The sequence below is a fragment of the Sapajus apella genome, unplaced genomic scaffold (assembly GCF_009761245.1).
Source record: "Sapajus apella isolate SASKATOON/1434 unplaced genomic scaffold, GSC_monkey_1.0 scaffold17, whole genome shotgun sequence".
In the NCBI taxonomy this organism is placed as follows: domain Eukaryota; kingdom Metazoa; phylum Chordata; class Mammalia; order Primates; family Cebidae; genus Sapajus; species Sapajus apella.
Genome location: NW_022436957.1, coordinates 25061686 through 25089434, shown reverse-complemented (window position 1 = coordinate 25089434; position 27749 = coordinate 25061686). Strand labels below are relative to the sequence as shown.

General features: G+C 35.3%; 1 protein-coding gene and 1 pseudogene across 1 annotated transcript in view; one reads left to right on the top strand and one right to left on the bottom strand.

The window, feature by feature from the left end:
• IL1RAPL1 (interleukin 1 receptor accessory protein like 1) overlaps positions 1-27749 on the bottom strand; it is a 1311893-nt gene that overhangs the window by 443719 nt on the left and 840425 nt on the right. The gene's annotated exons all lie outside the window — the stretch shown is intronic.
• On the top strand, positions 13548-13666 carry LOC116556841 (annotated as a pseudogene).

Here is a 27749-nt window from a genome sequence, read left to right as displayed (position 1 = left end):
TGTGTGTGTGTGTGTGTGTGTGTGTGTGTGTCCGTCCATCTGGCTGGCTGTTTGTTGGAGAACTTTTAATATGGTCACATCTGTGTTTTGAAAACATATAGCCAAGGTTAGGCATTTTGGAAGACACCAAACAATCTGAGTAGTGACAGTAGTTAGTTCCAGGGTGGTGGAAGTGGAGGAGAGCTGAGGACTTTGAGAACTACTTTCGAAGAAAAGAATTAGAGATGGGAGATGAGGCAGAGGGAAAATAGTGAACATTTGAAGTATTTAGTTCATGCCAGGCTTGATTCCAAAATCTTTAGTGTATTTAAATTTCGTGTGATCATCTCACCAACCCTGAAAAGCACCCATCTTACTGATAAGGTAACAGACACAGAAAGGTTAAGTGACTTCTGCAAGTTCACACAGGTAGTATGTGCAGACTCTGGATCTGAATCCAGGCAGCCAAGGTCCAGAGCTGTTAACTACTTCATTATTATCTATCAGAAAGACTTTTAAAAAATGCTGTACCTTGTCAAGCTGAGTCAGTAATGGAAATCATTCTCTAAGAAAATAAAAACTGTATGATGGTTACATATTCAGGGTGAATAAATTAGTCTGGCCTTGATTAAAGGTACCATTCAATGAGTCAAGTATGCCAGTGAACATACAGATATGTAGCTCTAAAATCTAACTTACAAACATAAATTTGTAGTCAAAAACACATACATGATTGTTGAAGGCAGAGGTGGAGGTGAAATTACCTAGAAAGGGACTTCTGAGTGTAAAGAAAAGGTGCCCAAGGAATGAGTCTTGGGTAAATCCCACATTTATTAGCCAAAGAAAAAAAGTGAGTTTGCAAAAGAGACACAGAAGCAACAGCCATGGTGATAGGAGGAAAACCAGAAGAGTGTATGTTTCATAAATATCAAGGAAAGACAGGACATGGTCTACACTACAGTGTCAATTTAGAGCTGTGAGATATAGGTAGCAACATATACTGAAAAATAGGTAGGATTTAGTTGCATAGCCATCATTGGTGACACCAGACACAGCCATTTTAAGGAAGTGATTGGAGCAGAAATCAAACTGGAGTAGGTTGAAGAGTAAATAGGAAATGAGGAGAAAAAGATAGTGAGTATAGACAACTCGATCAAGATGACTGGCTATGTAGTATCATTCATAGTGGACTCAAAATGAAAATAATTGTTAATTTACATCAACTGATGCCTGCATAACAAAATTCGGTATACCCAGTGGAATAGTATTTACTATAAAAACTAATAAAGTACTGAGACATTTCATGGATGAGCCATGAAAACTTGGTAAGTGAAAAGAAACAAGACACAAAAAGTGACATATTGTATGATTTCATATATATGAAATATTCAAAATGGGCAAATTCATAGAGATGGAAAGTAGATTAGTATTTGCCAAGGCCTAGGGGGAGGGGGAAAGTGGAGAGACTGTTAATGGAAATAGAATCTTGGGACTCCAAACTTACTATGCCAAAGGCAAAGTTAAGCTTGGGAACTGAATGACACACTGCTGCCTTCCTTTTTGCCCCCAGATAGCTGTAATTCTGCAACACTGTGTCAAAGCGTCATCTTTAAGCCAGGTTCCCACAACTATAGAAGGGGACATGTCTCCCCAGATGGCCTCCCTCACAAATTGCTCACAAAGAATTGCCTTGTGAGTGCCTAACTCTTCCAGGATACATACCCTTCCTATAAACTAGCCCTAAAACCCAGTTCTATTAAATCTCACCCTGACAATGTCAATTACCAGCTTATCAACCCTCTGCCTGTCCTGAGACAAATGATTAATTGACTTTTTCCTCTATTCCTTCTTTTCACATGTAAAATGTAGATTTACTGAGGCTAAACAGAGCCTCACTAGAATTTACCCATTTCCCTCAGGGGCTACCCTCTCTCCCTTTGTTTTCCCTCCTACTTACTCTTTCCCCTTCAAATACTGAAGTTCCCCTATCCCCTCCTTTGGAAAAAGCACAGATCACAGATGCTCCTGTGATTTCTATATTTTCCCAGGTGCTTTCTCAACTGTGGCTATATAAACTTCTATTGATTGATACCTGCTTCAGTCACTTTTTGGTGAACCGGTGCATGGTTTGTTTTGGGGATGATAAAAATGTTCTGGAATGAGATAGTAATGATAGTTGCATAACTATGGAAATATATAAAAAACAATAAATTGTACAGTTTAAAATGATAGGCCAGACACAGTGGCTCATACCTATAATCCAAGCACTTTGGGAGACCAACACAAAAGGATCACTTGAGGCCAGGAGTTGAAGACCAGACTGGGCAACATAGAGAAGGCCCTATCTATGAAAAAAAAAAAAAAAAAAAAAAAAAAAAAAAAAAAAAAAAAAAAAAAACAGGCTTGGTGCACACTTGTAGTTCCAGCTACTTTGGAGACTGGGGCAGGAGGATCTCTTGAGCCCAGGAGCCTGAGGCTGCAATGAGCTATGATCATGCCACTGTACTCCAGCATCCATGACAGAGTGAGACCCTATGTCTAAAATAAATAAATTTAAAATTTAGAGTATTTTAAAAATAAATAAAATGGCAGATTTATGGCATGTGAATTGTATCTCCATTAACAAAATTGTGTAGGAAAAAGGGATGCTTGGTTATGAAGGGGATAAGAGATATTGGATGTTGGTTGAAGGGGTAATCAGTATTGAGGTATCATTTATCATGGTCCAATAACTATTGAGAAAGATAGGTTATATAAGCCATAACTATTATTATTTTTTACTTTTTATATCAGTTTATGATTTGCCACATACAGGGGCCTCTGGTAAGCTAGAAGTAAAAAGCTTTAAATTCCCTAGGTCACAAATGTAGAACACAAAGTCTTGTATGAAATCTGACCAACAAAAGATCTTGGAGACTTAGGAGAGTGAGACATTTCTTTAGCAAGATGATGATGAAATAACTTGCAATAACAAGAGGTATTCTCTTTCACATGACTAAACTAGCAACGGGAGAGGTCCTATATGGGTGTGTTGGCCTGAATAGAGGGACTACAGAATAAAACGTTACTTGGGAAATTGTACTTCTTCAAATTAGTCTGTTCCAGACAGTTTGGTGAAACTTGGATGGTATCACGGTTTGACAGGTAAGATAAATATTAATTCCAGTAAACTGAACAACAAGATTTTCTCCCAAAGTACTGAAGAGGTAACAATTTTCTTGCAGTGAAATTCAGCTGTATAATCTTGTTTCTACAGTCTCCATATCATGAACCATATTACTATTATAGAATAAAGCTACCCCATGTTTTCACTAAATTAAAAATAAAAAAAAATTGCTGAGAGAGTCGAGAGATAGCATATATCTTCTGATTAATCCCAAATAAATTAGTCCTTTTTAATAAGCCAAGGTTACCAAGAAGGGGTTATGTTAAGATCTCAAGAGAGTAGAGAGCAGGAAATATTTAGCCCCATAACAACTCTGGGTAGTTCCATTATGTTATACCAGGATTTGCACTGTATTTTCTGAGTTTGGAAATTGTCATCCACTCAGAGATATATTGGTACTTCAAAGGCAATTATGTTTAGGATGGAGATGCTAGGAAAAGGCACACCTTGGGAAGAGAAAGGCAGTAGTAAAATAAAACCTAAAAATTGATTTCTATGGTAGCTGTACCCAAACTTATATTTTTTCCTTTATAACAGCAAATGACATATTGTACAAAATGTACTCAGCCTCTAGCTACAATATATATGTACATAGTTGTCCTGGATTTCCTTAATATGGATGGTGCATTGACCTGTAAAACTCAACTTCATCAGTGCCAACTGGTTCTCTTCGTTCAACCGGCAAAATCAAATTGATGATGCAGCACATTATATAGTTTATTAAGCAAACAGATTTGCCATTTTGCTAAACTGCTAAGGTGTACCATCATATTGTTAAGCAGAATATAAATATGAAATGCTGTGAATCTTTTAATACACCAGGATCCACCCACCAAGGACATTAGTGGATCCAGGCCAACAGGAAGAGAAAATTTGGCACAAGAGTAAAGAGAAAAGATAACTCTTTTGTTCCCACCATAGGGCATGGCTGAGATGTGTAAAATGTTGGAGACAGATGTTATGATCTTTAAAGAGAGACTTCCTGTTTGTTTGTTTTTTCACATACTCCCCTCACTTTTTGTGAAAAGGTACCAATGCTACATGGCTTCACAAAGATGCTTCCATTTAGGAGTACCCAGTAGCCAAGGAAAGTGATTTTGTATAACCCTTCTGAGAATCCCTGATGGGAGCTTAGGAAAGTCCATTTAAACTGAGCAGTTCTCATTGCGAAAATTATAAGAGAGAAAAATTTGCCCAAGATATTGTAACTTGGCTAAATTATTTCTAGACATGAGGGGAACCACAAATGTGCCCATCTTAATCAAGCATTCTGGCTATGAAATAACCTATTATTAATCTTGATTTTAAAAGTCACCCTGTGATTAATTGACTTTAGTTCAATAGACACCACAGAGTGGTTTCGTAGTGTCTGCAAAGCAGACTAGACAAGAGAAAATGAATTAAAGGTCACTGTGATGAGCCAAGACAGCAAAGTAAAAAAGTCAAAGAATTATCGCCACTATGCCTAGGAGAATTGTTTTCCCTAAAACATACTGTAATCAGTGTTATACCTTTGGCAGACATAATAAAGAAGGATGGATTAATACTGCAGAATTGCAGAAGTATCTCACCCACCAAAAACATTAATGTAGATATGTGGATAAGAGATTTACTTGGATTTTTAGTTCACTTACCTGTTTGTACGTTGCTTTTCCTGCTTTGAAGGAAAAAGTAACCAACACTTTCCATTAGCAGTAAATCAGCTACCTTCAAACTTTACTTCCTTCATAAACACAAAATTCCATATTAATATCATTCAATATAAAAAGTTAAATTTTTATAATAAAATAATGAAATTAAAAATAATAAGCAGAAATAAAGACAGCAGAATTGGCCTGATGTGGTGGCTCTCGCCACTAAGCACACTTCTTTTAAGGCAAGACTTGGCAATGGAAGCCCCCCCCATATGTAGGATTCAAGCATTCATTCATTCTAGTCTTCATTAATTTATTTTGCAATATTTGCTGCATATTTATTAGTACATAGGCAATGTAACACCATCCTTGACCTCATAGAGTTTAAACTCCAGTGGGGAAAAATAAACTATAAATTAAATATATAAACATTGGTATCAGCAATGTTTGATCGGGGACCACATTCCCTGAAAGCAGGGGTTTTCAAGCTTGACCATGCAACAGAATCACTAGAAGCCTTATTAAAACACAAATTACTAGGCCTATTCTGCAATTTCTAAGTCAGCAGGTTTAGGGTAGGGCTTCAGAATTTTTGTCTCTAACAGGTTCCTAGGTAATGCTGAGGCAATTTGTCCAGGACCACATGTGAAGAAATACTACTCTAGGTCAAGGCAACACTTCTGATTTTAATTTTCCTTAGTTGTATAATGGCTGTCATAACTTCCCTGCCTACTTCACAGCATTGTTGAAAAGAACCAATGAAAAAGAGAGCTTCAGAAATGCAAGAATTTGCCAAATATGAGATTATATTTGCCAGCAACTGCTGTGTAACTGAGGGAATTGGCTGTCACTATAAAGGTGACAGAATCTCTCAGTTTGACAATGACTGCTAAGGCTATGATGTTCAGCCAGTAATCAGAACTTCAGTACAAATCTGTTTTATTTCCTCTTCTATAATTACATGAAAATATTTGAGAAATTGCATAAATAAAAACAATAGAAACCCACAGGATTTTTGTCTGTTTTTAAGTCATAAGATTCAGTCTCATGATTTCAGCTTATGCTGCCAATAGATCTAACACTCATGGGACAGGAGGCTTCCGGTTTTTCCTTTCTGTCTCCTACATCTGTCCATTGCTTTTGCTCAATAAATAATAGGTATACAGATGAGACCACCTGGAAGTAGTATTACGGGATAGAATGGTTACTCTGTGACAGTTGGGGGACAATGAGAACATCTTTGTTCTGTCCTTGAACATGGATTGAACACCATTGTGGTCACACTTCATATAATGCATTATTTGGGCCTTGTCCTGTCTTTTGCCTAAACTATACTATATTTAGGGTTGCCAAATAAAATACAAGGTGTCTTGTTAAATTTGAATTTTAAATAGAAAAACTTACTTTTTAGCATATGTTCCAAATATTGCATGAGACATACTTACACTAAAAAAGTATTTCTTGTTTACCTGAAATTCAAACTTATCCAAGCAAAGTTATTTTCATTTGCTGAATTTTGCAACCTTAGCTGTGTCCCAATAGTAATGATGTGGTAACTGAGGCTGAGTGACACATATATGCAGAAAATCATTCATCTGTAAACCCAGCATGAGCATCCTATTGGTGGACCTCAAATCACAGTCATCTAGTGAGCATTTTAAAAACTTCCAAAAGGACCTACCCCAGATCAATTAAATCAGAATCTCTAGAAATGGAACCAAGTCACTGATATTTTGCAAAGTTCCACAGATATGGACAGTTGAGTTTGAGAACTACTGAATTAAAAGGAGAAATACATATCAGTTGTTCTCAGTTGTAGCTGACCATTAAAACAATTTCAGATCTTTAAAAAATCCCAATGCCCATTCTGTGTCCCATATCTATTAAATTAGAATCCCTGGGGGGTGGAACCAGACATCAGTTGGTTGTTAAAACTCCCCAGGTTATTTCAATATACCTTTGGGAACCATTAGTTTATAGTTAGTCAACTTGGCATACTTTTATGACACCCACTGAAGTGTCTAAAAGCATTAGAAGAGCAGACGCATTTACAAATTATTGCAGAGTGCAATATAAAAACTTTTTGAGACAGGGTCTCACCCTGTTACCCAGGCTGTAGTGCAGCAGCATGATCACGGCTCACTGTAGCTTCAACCTCATGGGCTCAAGCAATCCTCCCATCTCAACCTCCAAACTACCTAGGACCACAGGCACATGCCACCATGTCTGACTAATTTTTGTATCTTTTAGTAGAGACAGGGACTCATTATGTTACTCAGGCTGGTCTTAAACTCTTGGGCTCAATCAATAGTCCTGCCTTGATCTCCCACAGTGCTGGGATTACAGGTATAAGATAATACTCCTAGACTAAAATTTTGATTTTAGTTTGTATTAAATTTAATTTAACTTTTATTTTAGGTTAAGTGGTACATGTGCAGGTTTGTTATACAGGTAAATTGCACGTCACAGGTGTTTGGTGTACAGATTGCTTTGTCACCCAGGTAATAACCATAGTATCCGATAGGTAGTTTTTCCATCCTCACCCTCCTCCCACCCTTCATCTTCAAGTAGGCCCTGGTGTCTCTTGCTCCCTTCCTTTTGTCCATATGTACTCAAAGTTTAGCTCCCACTTATAAGTGAGAACATTAGGTTTTGGTTTTCCATTGCCATGTTAGTTTGCTTAGTATAATAGCCTCCAGGTACATCAATGCTGCTACAGAGGACACTGTCTCATTGTTTTTTAGGCTGCATAGTATTCCATTGCATATATGTAGCACATTTCTTTATCCATTCTACTGTTGATGGGTATTTAGTTTGATTCAATGTCTTTGCTATTGTGAATGGTGCCATGATGAACATACATGTGCCCATGTCTTTACGACAGAACATTTTAGATTCCGTTAAAAATGCCTTGTTACTTTTACATTCTAACTAAATTTTTTTCACTTCTGTCAACAACAGAGTACTGTAAAGAGGGTTGGAAAAGTATAAAATTTAGTAGTATTCCTTGCCATTCATACATATCAATCCTGAGAAGTCTACCGGTATAAGAACGCTTATTACTAAAGTAATTCTTTATGTCTTACCTTTCCAGTGACATCCCATTGTACAACTTGAGGGAGACCATTTACATAGACTGTAATATGAATGGTATGCTCCAGAGTTTTAATACTTGATAATCTTGCATCTACTCCACTAACAATTGTATTCTTCTAAGGCAAAGACTACGATTTAGGCTTTTTAAATCTCATGGAAGATAGTTTAAACAAGTGTTCCTAATAGAAATTCAATAATTATTTAAACAGAAGCATAAAAAACTGAATATCCAAAATAAATACATAGCTACTATCAAAATTACTGAGTGATAATAGTTTTACTATTATAAATATATTAAAGATATTCTTAAAATTTTGTGAGACAAATATTTGAGAAGGAATTGGCTGAGGAGGTCTCACTTGGCACCACTCAGGGGACTGGAGTTAAATATCAGGTAGGTTTGTAGTTACTTAAAGACTGGACTGGGTTGATCATCCAAGATGACTCACCCACAGGCCTGGAAGTTGATGCTGACTGTTGGCCGGTACCATTGACTGAAATTTCTACATGGGGCCTCCACAATGTGGTGGTTACAGGATAGTTTTTTACATGGTGGTTGGTTTCTCCCAGAATATGCCTCCAAATAGAATCAGGTAGAAGCTAAATGGCATTTCCTAACTTAGCCTGGAAGTTACATAACATCACATCAACTTTATTCTATTAAGTGGAGTAATTATAAGGCGGTTCACACTCTACCTCATAATGAGAGATGCGTCAAAGAGTTTTGGGGTTGTGATTCCAATTAATTTTAATATTTCACTTAAGTCTTCTAACATATTCCTTTAAATTTTTATCCAGAATGAGTAATTAAGTTATTCTTAAGCAAACACATTTTTTAAACCCCAAATAGGTCCAGAAACCAGGGACCAGGGTAAAAAAGAAAGAAAAAAGAAACCTGACTTATTTGAAACCTAAACATACTAGACTAGTTCAGTATCTAAACAATATGTCATGCCTAATTGGGCTTGTTTCAGCCAGTACTTTAGTCATGGTCTACACCATGAGTAAAACACGCAGTGAGAAGTTAGAGAGTTAAAAGTATTCTGCCACTTTTGAAAGGCATTTCTTTTCTGGAATTTGCCAGCAATTCATATGAAAGTTTATCTTCTTTTTCCTAAAGCTACACCATTCAATATTTCATATTATGAAGGCTAATTGCTTATTCTTCTTTGGATTCATGATGTGGGTTTTTTTTTATAAAGCATGTGGAATTCCTTTAGGAGTTCTTTTCTGAATCTCTCTATGCATTTGTCATAAGTAAAAAAATAATGCTTAATTATTTGCAAATCTGTCATTAGAATTTTCAGTGTTAGCCAAATGAAGCATATCCACTTCCAAAACACCATCTTAATTCACATGGTTGAATCTTTTATTTTTTATTTTTTATTTCATGCAGGTTTGTCTACAGAGATGTGAGATGCCAAACAATATTAAACATCAAGTTCCAATACAGCCTTTTTCCTTATCCACAAGGGAAAGACCTTTAATTTACCCCAGGATTGTTAGACCAATTGTCCCCCAAATACCAACAGACACATATGCACATGGCTGTAGAGAAACCGTTCATTTTCTCTGTACTGGGGAATCTCTTGTGGGATAATTCAAGTCCATCTATCACATCACTAAGGAAGAGTTTTGAGGCCAAACTAACTATGAGGTGAGAGAAGGAAGGGAAGTCAGTCAGTATCCACTGTGACTAGTCTTCACCAGCAGGGTTTGCTTCAGCTGGCCTGGAACTGTCAACCAAAACTGCAATTACTGACCTTGCTAGAGGCTGTGGCTCCCTGGAGGCAGCAGGGGAAAGAGGGAATGATGGATGCTCATGGTGTTTTCTACAAACAGGAGGAATAATTATGAAGTATTCATGCTGTTACAGACTATAGTGCCAGGTCCCAAGAGGATCATAAGATTAAAATCATAAGATTTTGGAATGAAAATAGGTTCAGTGAGAGTTCACTTCAAGTTCTCATTAAAATTTTTATAAGAGAGAAGGAAAACATATGCCTTTATCACAGAGCAATTATAACTTATAAGCCAGTGAGAATGCTGGTGACAAGTGGTATGAAAAACTCCCCAAGTAATAGTTTATTTCATGGAGCTATTTTTCCCTTGAAAACTATGAACACAGTTTCACTGTAAAAAGTTTCCTTTTGTGCCAGTTTTATATTTTAGACATTATAAAATCTTTGTGATGGAATTTCATAGAAATTTTCATTTTTATAGAAAAATCACCTTTTAAACAGAAATATCTCCCCATATAACAATATTCTATGCTTTCAACAGCTTTGTTACATATAATAAAATTCATCCATTTTACATGTTCAGTTTAATGAGTTTTAGTAAATCTATATATTTGCACAACTATCACAACAATCCAGTTTTAAAACACTTCCGCCACCCCAAAGTTTCTTCATGCCAATTTGTAGCTAATCTCTGATTCTACTCCTAGTCCCAGGAACCCCCATTGATTTGGTCTCTGATTCTACAATTTTATTCTTTCTACAAGTTTCATATAATCGAAATATTAAAATATCTACACTTTTGTGTCTAAATTATTTCACCCAGTATAATGCCTATGAGATCAATCCATGTCTTTGCATATATCAATAGTCTATTTCTTTTTGGGGAGAGTAGCATTAAATTGTATGCATATAAATATTGTTTTATTCACTAGTTGATGAACATTTGGAAGAGTTTACAGTTTGGGGCTACTCTGAATACTGCTAGTCTAAACATTAAATTACAAGTGTTTGTATAAACATGCATCTCTTGGTTAGATATCTAGGTATGGAGTTGCTAGGTTTTACGCAGCATACACACATATACACATATATACATAGTACATTTATATATAGTTATATGTGCATATACTATATATAGTTACATATATAGTATAACTGTATATTTAATTTAAAAAATATATTGCAAAAGTGTTTTCCAAAGTGGCTATATCGATTTACATTCTTACCAGCAATGTGTAACTATTTTAGTTTCTCTATGTCATTGCCAATATTTAGTATTGTCAGTCTTTTGGATTCTAGCCATTCTAGTGGGTGCAATGTGGTATTTCCATGTGGTTCTACTTTGCATTTCCCTAATGATTAATGGTGTTGAATAACTTTTTATGCGCTTGCTGGCCATTTGTATATCTTCTTGCGAGAAGGGTCTATTCAAATATTTTTCTATTTTTTAAATGTGGTTTTCTTATTATTAACAAGCTTTATGCATTTTCTATGTTCTAGATAAAAGCCTTCATCTGATTTATATTTTGAAAATACTTTTCCCAAGTCTGTGGCTTGATTTTACATTGGCTCAATAATATCTCTTGAAGAAAAAAAAGTGTTTCATTTTGATAAAGCTTAACATTAATATTTATTATATTGTTCATGCTTTTTGTGTCATATTTAAGAAATATTGGTCTACTCCAAGGTCACAGAGATTATCTCATGTTTTCTTTTGCACGTTTTGTAGCTTTAGCTTTTCTCTTTAGAGTTTTGTGAAGGCTTATTTCTGTGTCACAGGCAGGGCTGATATTTCTAGTTGATAGGCAAGCAGTTATTTATGTCTGGCAACTGTTTTGATGGGTCAATGACCAGGCTGTTAACTATTTTGCATATAATTTCCAATTGTTTGTAATAATATTAACAGACAAGTTGCATAGTGGTATTAGTACACATAACAAGTAGGAGTAGTTCAAATGTCTGTATTTCTTACTTCTCAGTTTTAAAAAAAGGGCAAGTCTCAGCAATCAGGCTTGTCAAATGGGTGGTCACTTGCAAGAAGCTGGAGTAAGTAGAAATGGGACCTGATGTTTGTTTGACATTGTGGGATACAATAGTTACAGGAAGAATTTGCCCAACCACAGGCTAAGTGTTACAAATCAATATGATGGGTCAGTACAGTGCCACCCAGCAAATGTGAACGTCTCAGTGATAGTTGAGCAAAGACCAAAGATGCAATAGACTCTAGGTGGGGAGACATAAACTAATCTCAGGGGAGCTGATTTTGCTACTTAAAAATTCATACAGGCAAATATTACAAGATAGTAAGGCTTGAAGCACTGGGTATAGAGATCTAGGCAGGGTTCTACTCCCTAGGTAATAACTTAGGAAAAAGACAGAATATATAGAAGACAGTTGTTTTACTGAATAGTTTTCTAGAAACAGGAAATAGGCAAGCTCAGTTAAAAGTATTAATGGTGGGACTAAAACTTGGAAATAATTTAGGTTCCCAGTTCTTAATCCTTAAAACGTTACAGCCAAAGAAAGACAAATATCTCATGATCCCACTTATAAGAGGAATCTAAAAAAGTTGGAGTCTTAGAAGCAGAGAGTAAAATGGTAGTTACCAGGGGTGTGGGGGGCATCACGTTGGTCAAAATATATAACATTTTACTTAGATATGAGAAATAAGTTCAAAAGATATACTATACAACATGGTGACTAGTTATTAGCAATGTATTAGATTCTTTAGAATTGTTGAGAGTAGACTTTGTGTGTTTTCACCACAAAAGTGATAAGTAGGTGAGGTATTGCTTATGTTAATTATCTAGATTTAGTTATTTCACAATGTATACATATTTCAAAACATGTTGTACATAATTATATACAGTATTTTTGTCAATTAAAAATAATTTTTAGAATGTTATAGTTCACCTCAACAGCCTCTTCTTTAGAAATCCTCTTACCTGACTATGTAGGGACCCTCATTGTCTCCTTTATAAGCTATTATGATATTCTTCTAATCTGCTCCCTTATTTATAATCCCTTACTTCTCTAATTTATTCCGCACACCACTCCTAGAATGACTATCTTCCAGTGTGATTTCTACCAAACCCCTCTGTGATATAAACTATTTAATGGTCTACCATTGCCTGTCAAGCTAGGTACAAGTTTCTCATCCTGGTACTGAAAGCTCTAAAACATGAATAAATCCACATTCCTAACTCATCCACAGTTACTCCTCACCACAGAGCCTACACTTCTGCAATAACGAAATGCTCAATGTTCATAAAAATTCAATTTCTTAAACTATGCACATTCTCTCCATCAGAAATCATTCCACAATGTCAGCTTACCACAATTCTCCCAGCCTTCAAGAATAATAGGAAATGCTACCTCTTCAATGAAATACTTTCTCATTGTCCCAATTTAATGTCTTATCTTTCTCTTTTGAAGCTTTATGTAGTCTAGACAGTGTTGGGCAAACTATGGACCACAAGCCAAATCTATCCCATCATGTTTTATATAAACACAGCTATAAGTATTTATTTAGTCAATATTTGTGACTGCTTTCAAGCTACAAAGCATGAATGTGAGTAGTTGTGACACAAACCACATGACCCATAAAACTGAAAACATTTACTAGCTAGCCTTTCACATAAAAATGTTTCTGAGGCTGGAATGGTGGTTCACACATGTAATTTCAGCACTTTAGAAGGCTGAGGTAGGAGGGTCACTTGATCCCAGGAGTTCAAGACCAGACTGGGCAACACAGCGAGATTCTGTCTCAAAAAAAAAAAAAAAAAAAAAAAAAGTTGTCTCATCTCTGATCTAGACCACACTGACCAGGGAAAGGCTAATTATTATATTGGCATGTCCTAATAAAGAGAAACTATGTATTAGGTTGGTGCAAAAGTAATTGTGGTTTTGCCATTTAAAAGTTTTACACAAGTCTACATCCATAACACCCTGAATGCGCCTGATTGCATCCGATCTCAAAAGCTAAGCAGGGTTGGGCCTGGTTAATACTTGGATGGGAGACCACCTGGGACTCCCGGGTACTGTAGGCTTTTAAAATAAAATAAATAAAATAAAAATATTTTTAAAAGTTTATGTGATTACTTTCATGGATTTTATAATATTATTTCATCCTAATCTAATCACCAACTATTGTTTACCTCAGTGTGATTTGACATGGTCCAAGGACCCATTTGAACAATGTGTGTGTGCAACTTGACTGTCCAAGGAGTACAACTCTCTTTGTATATATTCTTGTATCCATCTGGCAGTAGTCCATATTTCCTGATGTTGAGCTAATTATTCGAATGCGTTAACTAACTTACTATAACAAAATATTCATGGTACGTGACAGGATTTTTCAGAATAGAGACAAATTCAACAAAAGCAAAAATTGAAGAGTGAGACCTAATTAAAGAGCTTCTGCAGAGCAGAAGAAACTATCAGCAGAGTAAACAGACAATCTATAGAATGGCAGAAAATAATTGCGAACTATGCTTCTGACAAAGGTCTAATATCCGCAATCTATAAGGAACTTAAGATTCCTAATCAAATCAACAAACAAAAACCACAAAGGGCATGAACGGACACTTTTCAAATGATGTACAAGGCCCAGTGCAGTGGCTCATGCCTGTAATCCTAGTACTTTGGGAGGCCAAGGTGGGCAGATCACTTTTGAGGTCAAGCATTCAAGGTCAAAGGATGTACAAGAAGCCAACAAACATACGAAGAAAATGTTCAACATCACTAATGTCAGGTCAATGCAAATCAAAACCACAATAAGATATCATCTCACACAAGTCAGAACAGCTATTAAAAAGTCAAAAAATAACAGATGCTGGTGAGGCTGCAGAGAAAAGAGAACGCTTATACTCTGTTGGAAGGAATGTAAAATAGTTTAGCCCTTGTGGAAAACAGTTTGCAATTTTCTCAAAGAATGTAAAATAGAGCTACTATTCAACCCAGTAATCCCATTGCTAATTATATATCCAAAAGAAAACAAATAATTATACCAAAAAGACACATGCATTTGTATTTTCTTCACCCATGCTATTCACAATAGCAAAGACTTGGAATCAACCTAGGTGTCCATCAATGATGGATAAAATAAAGAAAGTGTAGTACACCATGGAGTACAATACAGGCACAAAAAAGAACAAAATCATGGCATATGTAGCAACATGGATGCAGCTGGAGGCCATTATCCTAAGTGAATTAATGCAGGAACAGAAAACCAAAGACTGCATGGTCTCACTTATAAGTGGGAGCTAAACTTTGAGCACACATGAACATAAACATAATAACAATAGGCACTAAAGACTACTTAGGGCAGGGAGGAAAGGTCAAAAAATAACCTATTGGGGATTATGCTCACTACCTGGGTACAGTACATCCATGTAACAAACCTGTGTATGTACTCCTGCATCTAAAATAAATTTAAAGAAAAGAAGTTAAAGGAAATACATGCTTTGGACAAATAAAAAAAAAAAAAGCTGGTGTAAGTTATTTTATTTTATCTATTTTATCTTATCTCATCTTAGTTTATTTTATTTTGAGATAGGGTATCACTCTTTTGCCCAGGATGGAGTACAGTGGTGTAATCATGGCTCACTGCAAACTATATCTCCTGGGCTCAAACGATCTTTCTTCCTCAGCCTCCTGAGTAGCTGGGACCACAGGTGCATGTCAACATGCCTGGCTAAATTTTTTATCTTTTGTAGAGACAAGGTCCCACTACGTCGCCCAGGCTAGTCGTGAACTTCTAGGCTCATGCCATCCTCTCACCTGGGCCTCCCAAAGTGTTGGGATTACAGAAGTAAGCCATCGTATCAGCTTGGATTTTATTTTAATAAAGCGGCTAGTGCTCAATATTCTTCCATAAAATAATTTTAAAATGTAATTTCAAATGTTATTAGAAAAAATACCTACTCCTATGTAAATGGTGATATAAATATACATGTAAACATCCTTTCACTCCCTTTGCTAACCAAAATGGACTCATAAAAGGTCTACAAAACGTGGGTGGTATTAAAGCCTTGGAAGCACTGTCTTCTGTAACTGATCAGCCCCTCTTCAATGTGGCGACCATGAGAGTCACGGTTTTGACTATTTTTGTTATATCTTCTGCACCTAGCACAGATTGCAGCATTTAGTAGATGGTCAACAAAGGTTTTAAATAAATAAAATGAATGATGCCCTTCTTTTTTTTTGTATTCTGTGACTTGCAAATTCCTATTAGAACACTTCCAAGTAAACAAATTTCCTTTCAACCAAAGTCTTAGCCCATATCCAATCTTATGTCACCCAAATCAATGGCATCAATGTAAGTTTTATAGCAGTTAGCCATGAACACTAGCCCCCCACCTGACCCATCTCTCTGTACTCCCACCCCAGAAAACCTACCCTGGCTTAGACAATGATTATAATTCAAATACCCTTTACCTCTTTCATTTCTTAAAGCTAAGATTTCCAAAAAGCAAGATGTCATGCCACTTCAAAAATGTGCAACAAAGTATTTTAATGAAATTCAACTTAGAGTTGAAGATGTTGTAAGACATTCAATTCCAGGCTTATTAGAAAACTTCTTTTTTTCTCTTTTTGGGTAGACATGGGCTTCTAAACAGGAAATTTCATTGTCAGCTTTATGTTAATTTTCTAAAAGGGAATAAATATTTCAGTTGTTTCTTTTCTATGATCCTTGAAGCAAGCAAACCCCAATTTTCACAGGGTTTCACTGCCTTTGAAAGGAATAAATACATCTTCTTTTATGTCTAATGTATAATTTTGGAAAGGCTCATTATCATCCAGTGAGTGCTATCAGTGCTTTGTTCTAGACAGACCTTAATCAATAATGTGAATAAATAAGGAAGGAAAGAGTGACGACTGAGCATTTTCTTCTTTTTTACACTAATAATTTTAACATTTTTAATTAAATTAAAATAAATAAAATTACTTTTAAATAGAAAATTAAATGAACCCCATGGCAATGCGATAGAACTGTGGGGTTTTTAATTAAAAAGACAAATGCTATGCAATATAAAAATGTAAGGGTCTTAGGTGTGAACTCACATCATGTATTTGTGATAACACTTTGGATAACAACTTAATTAAATTAATATTTTGGAGGGGGTTTGTATTAATCCTTATCCAGTTTTCTTGGGCAGGGGAAATTTAAAATATCCTCCCTAAATACCATAGAACTTTTACATTTATTTTGATGCCAAAAAGTAAAAACTTTCAAGGTAAAAGTTCCTTTGCTTCAACACTTACATAGAATTAACAATTAACACTCTACTTTTCCTTTTAATAAGTCATTGGAGTGAATATTATAATCTCACTGAGCTGGAAAAAAATCATCTTCTTTTAAGATTTCAAGTACTACTTAAAGCTTAAGGAAACACTTTCAGTTATTGAAGAGATAACTGTTGGAACTCTGTTTTCGTCAAAACGAAAACTAAAGAAATTTATTGAAAAGAAAAAACTCCTGTCTCTATAAGACATATTTTTCCCCGCTTACTTTCTTTTTTAAAATGTTTTATTTTATTTTAAGCTCCAGGATACATGCATGTTTATTACACAGGTAAACGTGTCCTGTGCTGGCTTCCTTCATCTATCAACCCATCACCTAGGTATTAAGCCCTGCATGCATTAGCTGTTTATCCTGATGCTCTCCTTCCCCCTGAGATTTTAATTGATTTCAGAAACAGGATCTATGAATAATTTTTATAGTTATATATTTCCAGCCAATGTCATCTATAACGATGCTGTATGTTTTTCAGTGAACATAAGTGCATTTCCTGTGCACTCACCAGACTTCAGATGTTGGGATCTGCCCCCTCCTTCCTGCTTTCTACTTGCACACCAAAAAGATGGAAGTATCAGATGCTGGTTTTGGCCTCTACAATGCCAAACAACAATGAGAAGTTTTTCCTCCTCCAAAGGGCATACATGAAAAAATGGGAGACAGGCGAGCTTCATATATCCTCACCTTTTTGGTGATGGCATCTCTCATTGGTGGTGTAGCCATGTTTATTGTGTTATTTTATTCCCCATATAGCTTTGTTGATTTTTGAACAATTTTTCTACTTCATTTCCCATCTTTACTTGCCCTTCAGAATTTTTTCCTGCTGATTCCTGGCTACCTCCCCGGTTTCTCTCCAACTCTGGTTCTTTTGCTGTTATAAATTTGTGCTTAGATTGTTGCTTGTCTGCTTAATTTTGAACTCCTATTTTGCTATGATATGTGGTGCACACATGGCCCTAATTTAAAAATTCTCACCTTATTCCCAACCAACCTATCCATTTGCTGGTCAGTTTGGAGATTCCACCAGGGATTAGCCAATTCTCATGCCTGTCCCCTTGTCTCTGTCTTCCCCCAAATTGCCAGCTCCAAGTCTAATACAGCTACCTTCCAACTGAGGTACATACACTAAGATATGAGGACTTTTCAAGGAGTACACAGACATGAACATATTTAAGGAAATCTATTTCCAGATCTTCAGCTTTCAGACACATCTAAAATTGATCTGATAATATGCCTCTTCTCTTATCTAACCACAGTTTTCTTACTTTGAAGAAGAAAGACATACCTCCCTATGGCAAATCTTATGAAAGCCTATTGCTCCAGGGAGTAAAACCCTCTAGGGCATCAAACAAAAGGACCATTAAATAATGCACTGGACATTTGGGTAGTTCATTGAAGGTATCTTAAAGAAAATATTGAAAGATACAGTTCTTTATTTTGTCAAAGGAAAAAAATTCAGGGCAAACCTCTGTCTTAATGTTAATCTTTTCCCACAAATCAAATGAGTTAAATATCCAATTCAAAGTTTCAACAAAATTGTATTTAGAACACATATATAATGCAGAGGAATGGATATTCTTTACAAGTGTTTAAATGTATGATGAAATGTTTTATATTTAAAATATGGGAGACAGTGCATGTTTTTTCAAAATTCCTTTAAAGTTATCTGAGAAAAGCAATTTGAAGAGAATTAGAACTTCTCAGCCATAATTGCACAATAGAATCACTTGGGTTGCTTTAAAAATGTACAGATGTCCAAACAACAGTGAAGAATCTTTGAAGGTTGGACCTAGATATAATAAAAAAAAAATTTTCTAAAAGCTCCGCCAGATGATGCCAATGTGCACCCAGGGTTGAGAATTATTGGATTGTGATCTGCTACTGGGGATGATCTTACACTCATTTCAAGGTCAACAATCTTTATTTCTCCCTTTGTAATGCTGCAGTTATAGTAATTGGTAATGGTTGTTTCTTATAACTGTTTACTAATGCTGAAAGTAAACTACAAACACAATAATTAAAAAACCCAATTATTTATGTGTCTTGGAATTTTTTTCCTTCTTAATTACTTCCTAGAGTATGATCATACAGTCATAAATATATTTAACCCAAATGTATCTTTTACTTCACATATTGTATGTGAAGTAAAAGTAGCTTTTCCTTCATTTCTTTAAAGTAATAGTGATAAATACAATATTGAGTAAGAATGGGATATTCTTACAGCATTTAGATTGCACTCAGCTTCTCATTATATGAGAAAGAAACAAACTGCATTTTAGGAGGCCAAAGAGGGTGGATAACTTGAGGTCAGGATTCCAGACCAGCTCTGGCCAACATGGTGAAACACCATCTCTACTAAAAGTGCAAAAATTAGCCAGGCGTGGTGGCAGGTGCCTGTAATCCCAACTACTTGAGAGGCTGAGGCAGGAGATCCGCTTGAATCCAGGAAGCAGAGGTTGCAGTGAGCCGAGATAGCGCCACTGTACTGCAGCCTTGGCGAAAAAGCGAGCCTCCATCTCAAAAAGACAAACAAACAAAAACAAAGAAAAACCCCACAAAATCTATAGTCATTGTCAGAGGAACATTCTCCATGGTTTTACAAGGATGAATTTCCAGACCCACTGTGGGGAGTGGTAACGTAGTTATTTATTCATAATTGCTCCTTCCACTTAATTTAATGGTACTTTTTGATTATCTACCATGGCTTTGTCCTAAGTTTCTGCTGGCAATGTAAAGGTTAATCCTGTCATTCAAAAGTATTTATTGAACACATATTCTTGTCCAGGCGCTGTTATAGGCACTTGTGATATGGCCAAGAATGAAACATACAAAAATCTATGCTCTCATTGAGGTAAAAAACGTGGTCTCTACCCTAAAGCATCTCAAAACCAAAAATTAACACAGCTACACCATCCACAAGGAAAAACATCATTTTCTGTATTGTAAGGTATCATTTCTGGAGCAGATAAGTCACAAAATCCCCTCCCTAAATTGTCTCATAAAAAAATAAATAAAAGAGAAATATATTCCCTGGCAATGACTTCAAGGGGACTGCCATCTCAAAGAGACATTGTCCCAGTGACCTTCTGCAATATATTACATGCACATGTAATAGATGACCTCACTGGAATGGTCATATTTTCTACACCAATAATTTTCTGCCTAGACCTGAATGAGAGTCAATTGTAGAAAGTTAATCTAAAACATATGGAGAAAGAATCAGATGAGTTAGGCACCTTCTTAAGTAAAGCAAATTGTATGCATTACTGCATACAATTTAGTATTTAGAAAAGTAGATATAATTCTGCTTTATTTATAATAGCTTTACCCACTTCAGAAATGATAGACTTTAGAAACTTGACAAAATCATTTTGTTATCTTTATTTCAGAACTCCCACGTTATATTCACTTATTTGACTACTCTTAGTTATTTTGACTTTGACTAACTGAATAACTTTTCCATGACAAGTATTTCTTTTCCTTTAAAAAAAAAAACACCATGAATCCAAATTCTGATATGCACAAAAAGTCTTAGAACAATGCTGCATTGAAACCTGTACTCTTTTCTTATTAAAATAAACTATAGGACTACTGGGAAAATCATATTTAAGTTTATTTTTCTATTTTTAAAATTAATTTTCTATGATGTTGAAGCACCAAATACTGTTTTGTTCTGAGGAATGACAAACAAAAATGATAGCTGTTTTTAATGTTGGCCACTGTTTCACAAATAACTTTTTAACATTCATGTGTTTCAGGTTGTCTAATGGAACAAAACATATAAAGCTAAAATATATATATATATAAATATGCATATATATGTATGTTTACATATATACACACAAAGAGAGACAGAGAGAACAAATTCAAATGACTTCTTGAAGATTAATTCATAAAAACAATTTAATTCTGCATTCCAGGTTACTATAAAATTACCAATTAAAATGCTTTTTAAAAATTTACTATATGCTTGGTGCAATGGCTCACACCTGTTATCCCAGCACTCTGGGAGGCCAAGTTGGGTGGATCATTTGAGGTCAGAAGTTCAAGACCAGCCTGTCCACCCCCATCTCTATTAAAAATACAAAAATTAGCTGGGCATGGTGGCAGGTGCCTGCAGTCCCAGCTACTTGGGAGGCTGTGTCAGGAGAATTGCTTGAACCCAGGAATCAGAGATTGCAGTGAGCTAAGATCATACCACTGCACTCCAGCCTGGGTGACAGAGTGAGACTCCGTCTCAAAAAAAAAAAATCACTACATATTCTCTTTTTTCCTATTAGGTATAGACAGAGTCAACCATTTTCCATCTTGTATCTAAATAAACTTCCCCATCTTTTTTGAATGTTCTTCCTTTGAACTTGACTATTTCTGATCAATTATTAGTGTCATCGTGGCTTCTTAAGATAAATGCCAACCCCCTCACTAGTGAACTTGCTATCATATACAAATATTGGCACCTTAGTTAAGCTAAATCATATATTGTAAGTGGTAAATAAGTATTCCGCAATTATTTTCCAAGTTTATTTGACAAAATTTAGGATCTATTTTATGAGCATACTTCGCAGATTCTATTTGAGGCACTGACAAGCATGAATATATTTAAAGTAGTTTTGAATATGAAAATCCCACTTCATTTTAACAACTTTCATTTGAATTAAATATTAATAGGAATGGTTGCATCAGATAAAACATAAAATATATGAATGTTTATTTTTTTAATAGGCTGAATAATTGGATATGATTTAGTTCTCTGAGGGCTTAAAAGGGAACACACACATATTACTACTGCTTGCTAGTTCGAAGCTATCCCTCCATATGAAATATATGAATACATATTAGATCAGTGCTTAGCAAACTATGGCTTGTGGACAAAATCTAGCTCTTTGCTTGGTTTTGTAAAGAAAATTTTATTGGAACACAGCCACGTTCATTTGATTATATACTGGCTATGACTGCTTTCATGCTACAACAGCAGAGATAAGTAGTTGTGATACAGGCCATGTGGCCTGTAAATTCCTAAAATATTAACTCTCTGGACCTTTACAGATAGCTGTAAATGTATGTGCATGTGCACATGTTTGTATCCACTCCTGGAATCTTTTTAAGACTTATCATACTTTTAAAAACATGTTAGCACACTGAAGCCATCTCAGAATGTATTCAATTATAAATTATAATTTTTTTATCTAACATTAGCTAAATGTCCCTACTTGATAATTGAGCTTTCTATTATGCTAAAATTGACTTATATTTGTCAAGCCTTAATTACAAAGCAAAACATCTGAAATTTTCCTTTCCAGTTTGACATTTTCTATCCAGCTTGCATTTCCCAAGTCATTAAGATTATAATAGTAAAACTGCTGATAATATCAAGGAAGTTGAATTAGGAATGCTAAAAATAATATTGGCTGTCAAGAGAATTTCCTCAACATAGCTTTCTTCCCCTGACTGTTATTTTTTTTTTTTTTTGGTTCATTTTTAAATTATTTCCTTCCTCTTTTTAACTTTAGTCAAATATTTTCTCATTTTCAACAGATAGAACACTGGAACACAGCTGGTGTTTTGTAAAATAAGATGATTTTATTCTTCCTATGTTCTCTGTGTGTGTGTGTGTGTGTGTGTGTGTGTGTGTGTGTGTGCGTGCGCATGTGTATGCATAAGTTACTCTTGTTTAAAACAAGCATTCTTTAATGGTCTTCACCAATTGGTTTCTTCACTGTTAGAGGAGATTCCTGGAAGAATAAAGATGCAATTTACACATGGTGCCCAATACAGATTTCGAAGACTTTTTTTTTATTATTGAGATATACTGTCACAAAAGCTGTGGGAGTTTACAAAATGACCACCAGGTGGGCATGATTAAAAGAATCCAGTTAATATTACTCCTTTCAGTTACACATCTAGAACAGTGCATCCACACCTCATAGTAAGAGTGGTAAATTACTATCGTAACTTCTGTTATTATTGCATATGCTCTCTCTCCCTTCCTCTCTACTCTCAGTCTCTCAGATAGACAGTAAACACATTCACGAACTCATACTTACATATAACTGCTACCACATCATAATTAAACTGCTAATACCCTACTTAAATCCAGAAAATGAGTTAAGAATACTTTCCTAGGAATCTGTTTGGCTTCAAACCCTGACCATTTTCTAAAAACCTCACCCTGCAGCCACTAATCTTGGGTAAGTTTTAATCCTGTCTCTATCTTGGCTTCCTTATGTATAAATGGGAAGAATAGTATCTGTCATTGGATCATTGTAAATATTAAATATGGTAATACCTGTTGTCATGGACTGAATATGTTCCCTCAAAATTCAGATATTGAAGCATTAACCCCAATGTGATGGTATTTGGAGGTAGGGCCTTTGGGAGATCATTTGATTTAGATGAGGTCAAAAGGGCAAGACATCATGGTGGGATAAGTGCCACATAAGAAGAAGAGATACCAGAGAGCTCCTTCTCTGCCATGTGAGAATGAAGGAGAGGGAAGTTATCTACAAGCCAGGAATTCAGCCCTCAAGAACCAAATCTATGAGCACCTTGACCTTGAACTTTCCAGCTTCCAGAACTGTGAAAAATAAAACCCTATTGCTTATATTACCCAGTCTATAGCATTGTTCTGAAGCAGCCCTAGCTAAGACATTTGTAAATGACACGTTCTATACTACTATATAGGGCCACTGGATAAATGTTAGCTAGTCCCATTTCCCTCTGAGAACTGAAATACCTGAAACATCTTTTAAAAGTCTTTGTATTCCTCAACCACCCATTGCATATTTTCTTTCTTTTCTGCATTTACTTTCATGACACTGATTCTGTACTGTGTATGTCAGAGTCCTAGTAAACATTAGTATACATGTATGTTTAAAATTATTTTGAATCAAATCCTTCACATTTTTTACTACTTCAATCAACAGATGAGTGTTGATGGGTGATAAAATTGAGTCTCTACTATACTCAATCTCTGTAATATGGACATAGAATTGAGAAATATTATGTTTTCCTTGGAAGAAGGTCTTAAACATTTTAGTATTTGGGAATAATTTTGCCTTCAGATTATTTTTTAGATTTCAGGAGGGAGACTGAGGGCACATTTACATAGCAGAGAATCTCATGGCACTAAGTCAACCAGTCCAGGCTTTTTCTTCCTTTTCCAACTCTAATTTCATTCCGGACACAAAATATGAATCTTTCTAAATCAAGTGTTTAGGTAAAATCTCAGTGGTTCCCCATGACTAACAGGATAAACTTTCAGTCTCTCCTACGACCTAATATCATTCCAACTCTCCAGAAGTAACTTCTGGGAATCTTGGCTTCAACCAACCTGGCCTCTTACTGAACTTTAAATGCATTTGAAGTTATACCTCAGCATGCTTGCTTATGCAATTTCTTCTACCATTTCCTGTCCTTTCCACTTAGAAACTCCATGTCCATGAAAGTCCTATCAATGCAATGACGTCCACCTTAACTGTTCAAGTATATGCTAGGTATTATCTTTTGTTAATGAATGAATTTCTGATTTATGCCACTAATTTTTGCTCTTAGTATTCATTCATTTATTCTTCAAATAATGACAAATGAGTCTGTGAACAATTCTGTTTCAGGGCGATATTTCCTATAACGTGAATTGTGTTACTGGAGCTCAAAGGAGGAGATTCTTTGAATAAAATTATTCTACGTTTGGACATCATAAGTGAAAATATGGTATAAGGACTCTTTCTATAATAAACTTTGTAAGACAAGATATCTGCCTTATATTGAATCCTGCAGTAAAGCAAATAATACTAAAGAAAGCTCTGTGACATGCAAACACTATTCAGTCTTTAATATCAGTGTTTTTACAAAAAATTATCCTAGACACATAATTACAAAGATATCTTATTGTAAAAAAGTGTTTCTAGGACAATTATAATACATATATCAATTGTAAACTTCATGGATAAACACAGAAATTCATGTCTCTCTTTAGACGAAAAAAATTATTTTGCTTTTTTTTTTCTTTTTTGCAAAGCAATGAATGAAACATCTTTTTTTGAAAAACAATATGAGGTGCATATAACTACCTCAACATGAAAGTGTGAAAGGCAGCTTTGCAATAAAAACTAATCAACTGGAAATTCTGTTTTCCAAGCCAAGATAAAGCCTGTCTTTTAGGGGGAACAAAGGAGTTTCCACACACACTGGCATAATAAAAATGCATGTATACTAATGGGCACTCTAAGAGGTACAATTTGACATAATAGCAAATATGCACAAGGACAGATGGATCATGTTTTTTAAGATAAATTATTCTTATAAGTGTGCTTAGTTGATTTCAACAACTTATACTGAGAGTCCACAGTAAGAACAATAAAAAGATAGATATTTATTCAAAGTAAGATCATATAGAATCCAATTGTTTTTAAACTATATATAATTAAAAATTCAGTGGTATACTAATGAATATTTAATAATTTTTTTTTTCTGGGAGGGAGGTAGGTCAATGATTTGTACCATTTACCAGTCTTTTGTGAGCTGGTACAAGTTGGCTTCAGCACACCACGGTATAAATGTTCTAAGGTCATTCTAAACTATACTGGGCATTATTTCTTGAGGAAATGGCTAAACAATGAAAGCACAATTGGTTTCTCCCAGAGCATACTATGTGTGTAACCACTCATATGTTGCTAAACGATTATTAATATGTTCACTGCAATAAATTGTCAGGCGCATTCTTAGCCCTAAAGATGTATTCCCTCTAAGTAGCATCTCACAGAAAGAAAACTGCTACCTGACATCAAGGTATGTGTTGTTCTTTAGTCTCTAGACTATATAGGCTATATGTGGTTTAACCAAGTCTTAGGAAACAGCAGAACCAAAACTGCTTTTTATTTTTAGATGATTATTTAACGTAGCTCATATTGGTCTTTTTCCCCCTTAAAAATGGTTTTCTAAGTTTCTGAACAGAATAGTCTAAGCATTGTCTGATATAGCCTAATTTAAGAGACACAATATACAGCATGACTTACTAAAAATAAACAAAAAAATGACTATCAAAGATCTATGGTTTCGTTTGTTTACATGTTTGTTTTTGTCACAGATGTAATAAAATGAAGTTCCTACTCACCAGGGAGGCTTTTAACATTTTACAATTTTTCAGTGTTTAACTAGCTAGCTCTTTATTGTTTTTCAAGGTACGCTTTTATTTTGACAGGTCAAAAATTTCAAAGTGAGTTTTCTAATTAAAAAAATATATATAGAACAAAAAGTCTTGAGAACCTGTTGGTACTGTATCATACATCTTGGACAACTGTACCATTTTCAACTAAAAGTTGTACTCAGTCAACTGGTAGTTATTTCTAGTTTGTCTCAATTTAAGCAGTTTTCTATAATATTTCGTGTACAGGGATTATTAAAAAATTATCATGTGGTTTTCAGAGTGATTTTGGAATTCATAAATGATACTTAATGAACAGCAACTTTGTTACAAGAATTTTACCATGGTAAAGGTCATTTTCCCCTTTAAGTCAAAGGAGGGTTTACCTGTTAAAATCAGAACTCAAAACATTCAGGCCATATGCTTTTCATGGCTCCTAAGAATGAACCCGGGCAGAGAATAACAAGTATTTCACTCAAATGAATATAAATAGTTATTTTTAACACACAAAGCCATTGCAATTATTTTATAGAGACTAAAACTTCCAGCCATATAATGGGTCAGGCAGTGGTCAATTATGGTCTGCTTCCTTGTAGGTTTTCTCTTGTAACAACTATCTCTAAGGAATACCAACACATTTCTATATGCAATTCTATGTTTTAAAATAAGGACATTTCTGTATATTGTATCGAACTCCTAACTCAGAAACAGCAAGGGCCTGACCCTGCTGGTGAAAAGGGAGCTAATGTTTAGGCCAGTGGGGTTCCCAAAGAGATAATGGTGTCCTACTGGTAAGTAAATTTTAAAGTAGCTACGGAAACTCAGCAATTGATTTTCTGCTCACTAGTGGAATCCCTTCTCTCCCTGGGAGTGAATCTATACAGAGTGAAGACTGGAGTGTTCACTTTTTGAGACCATTAAGCCTGTCAGAACCAAGGTGTGCCTTTTAGTGCACGGAAAAAAGTATGGCATCCTGCTGACCTCATAGAGAAATCTGTTTTATGGATGTGTCCAATTCTAATATCTTAGAAACATTCCAGAAAATACAGGTTTATATGACTACTTTTAAATGGATTTTCCACCTTTACACAGCAAAGCATTAGCTACTGGGAATTTACTGTTTCTGTTTACCCACTATAACAGCACACAGTGGGCAGTACCTGTGTGATTTTCAAGTGAAACCAAAAAACGTACAACTTCAGCCCACAGGGCTAAGGTGAAGAAAGGAAAGCTAGAATAAATTCCCATTTTTCCAATACTGACCCCAATTAATGTTCATCATGATGATGTTTTTGTCTTTTCTCCCGATGTGGGTTCTCTCACACCAGGAAGCATACCACCTTTTTGTCTGTACTACAAAACAACCATCAGGGACAATGATATTCAATCATTATCTAGTCTTAATTAGACTACAATCAAAGGATTTACTGTGGATGGCAGGTGTGCCTTTTATTTATATATTTTCCTCAACCTGTTTCATAACTCTCTTGTTCAGATCATTATAATTATTAATAAAGTAAACTGCATCAATACAAAAGAAGTATAACACCCTGCTGACCTCATTGTATCAGCCATATTCTGGAGCTGCTAATTCACAAGCCTGACTAGGGAAATGCTTGTCCACATCCCCTTTTGTCCTAAATAGTTATGTTTATGTTCTACATTGTAACACCTGGGTTCCCTAGATTAG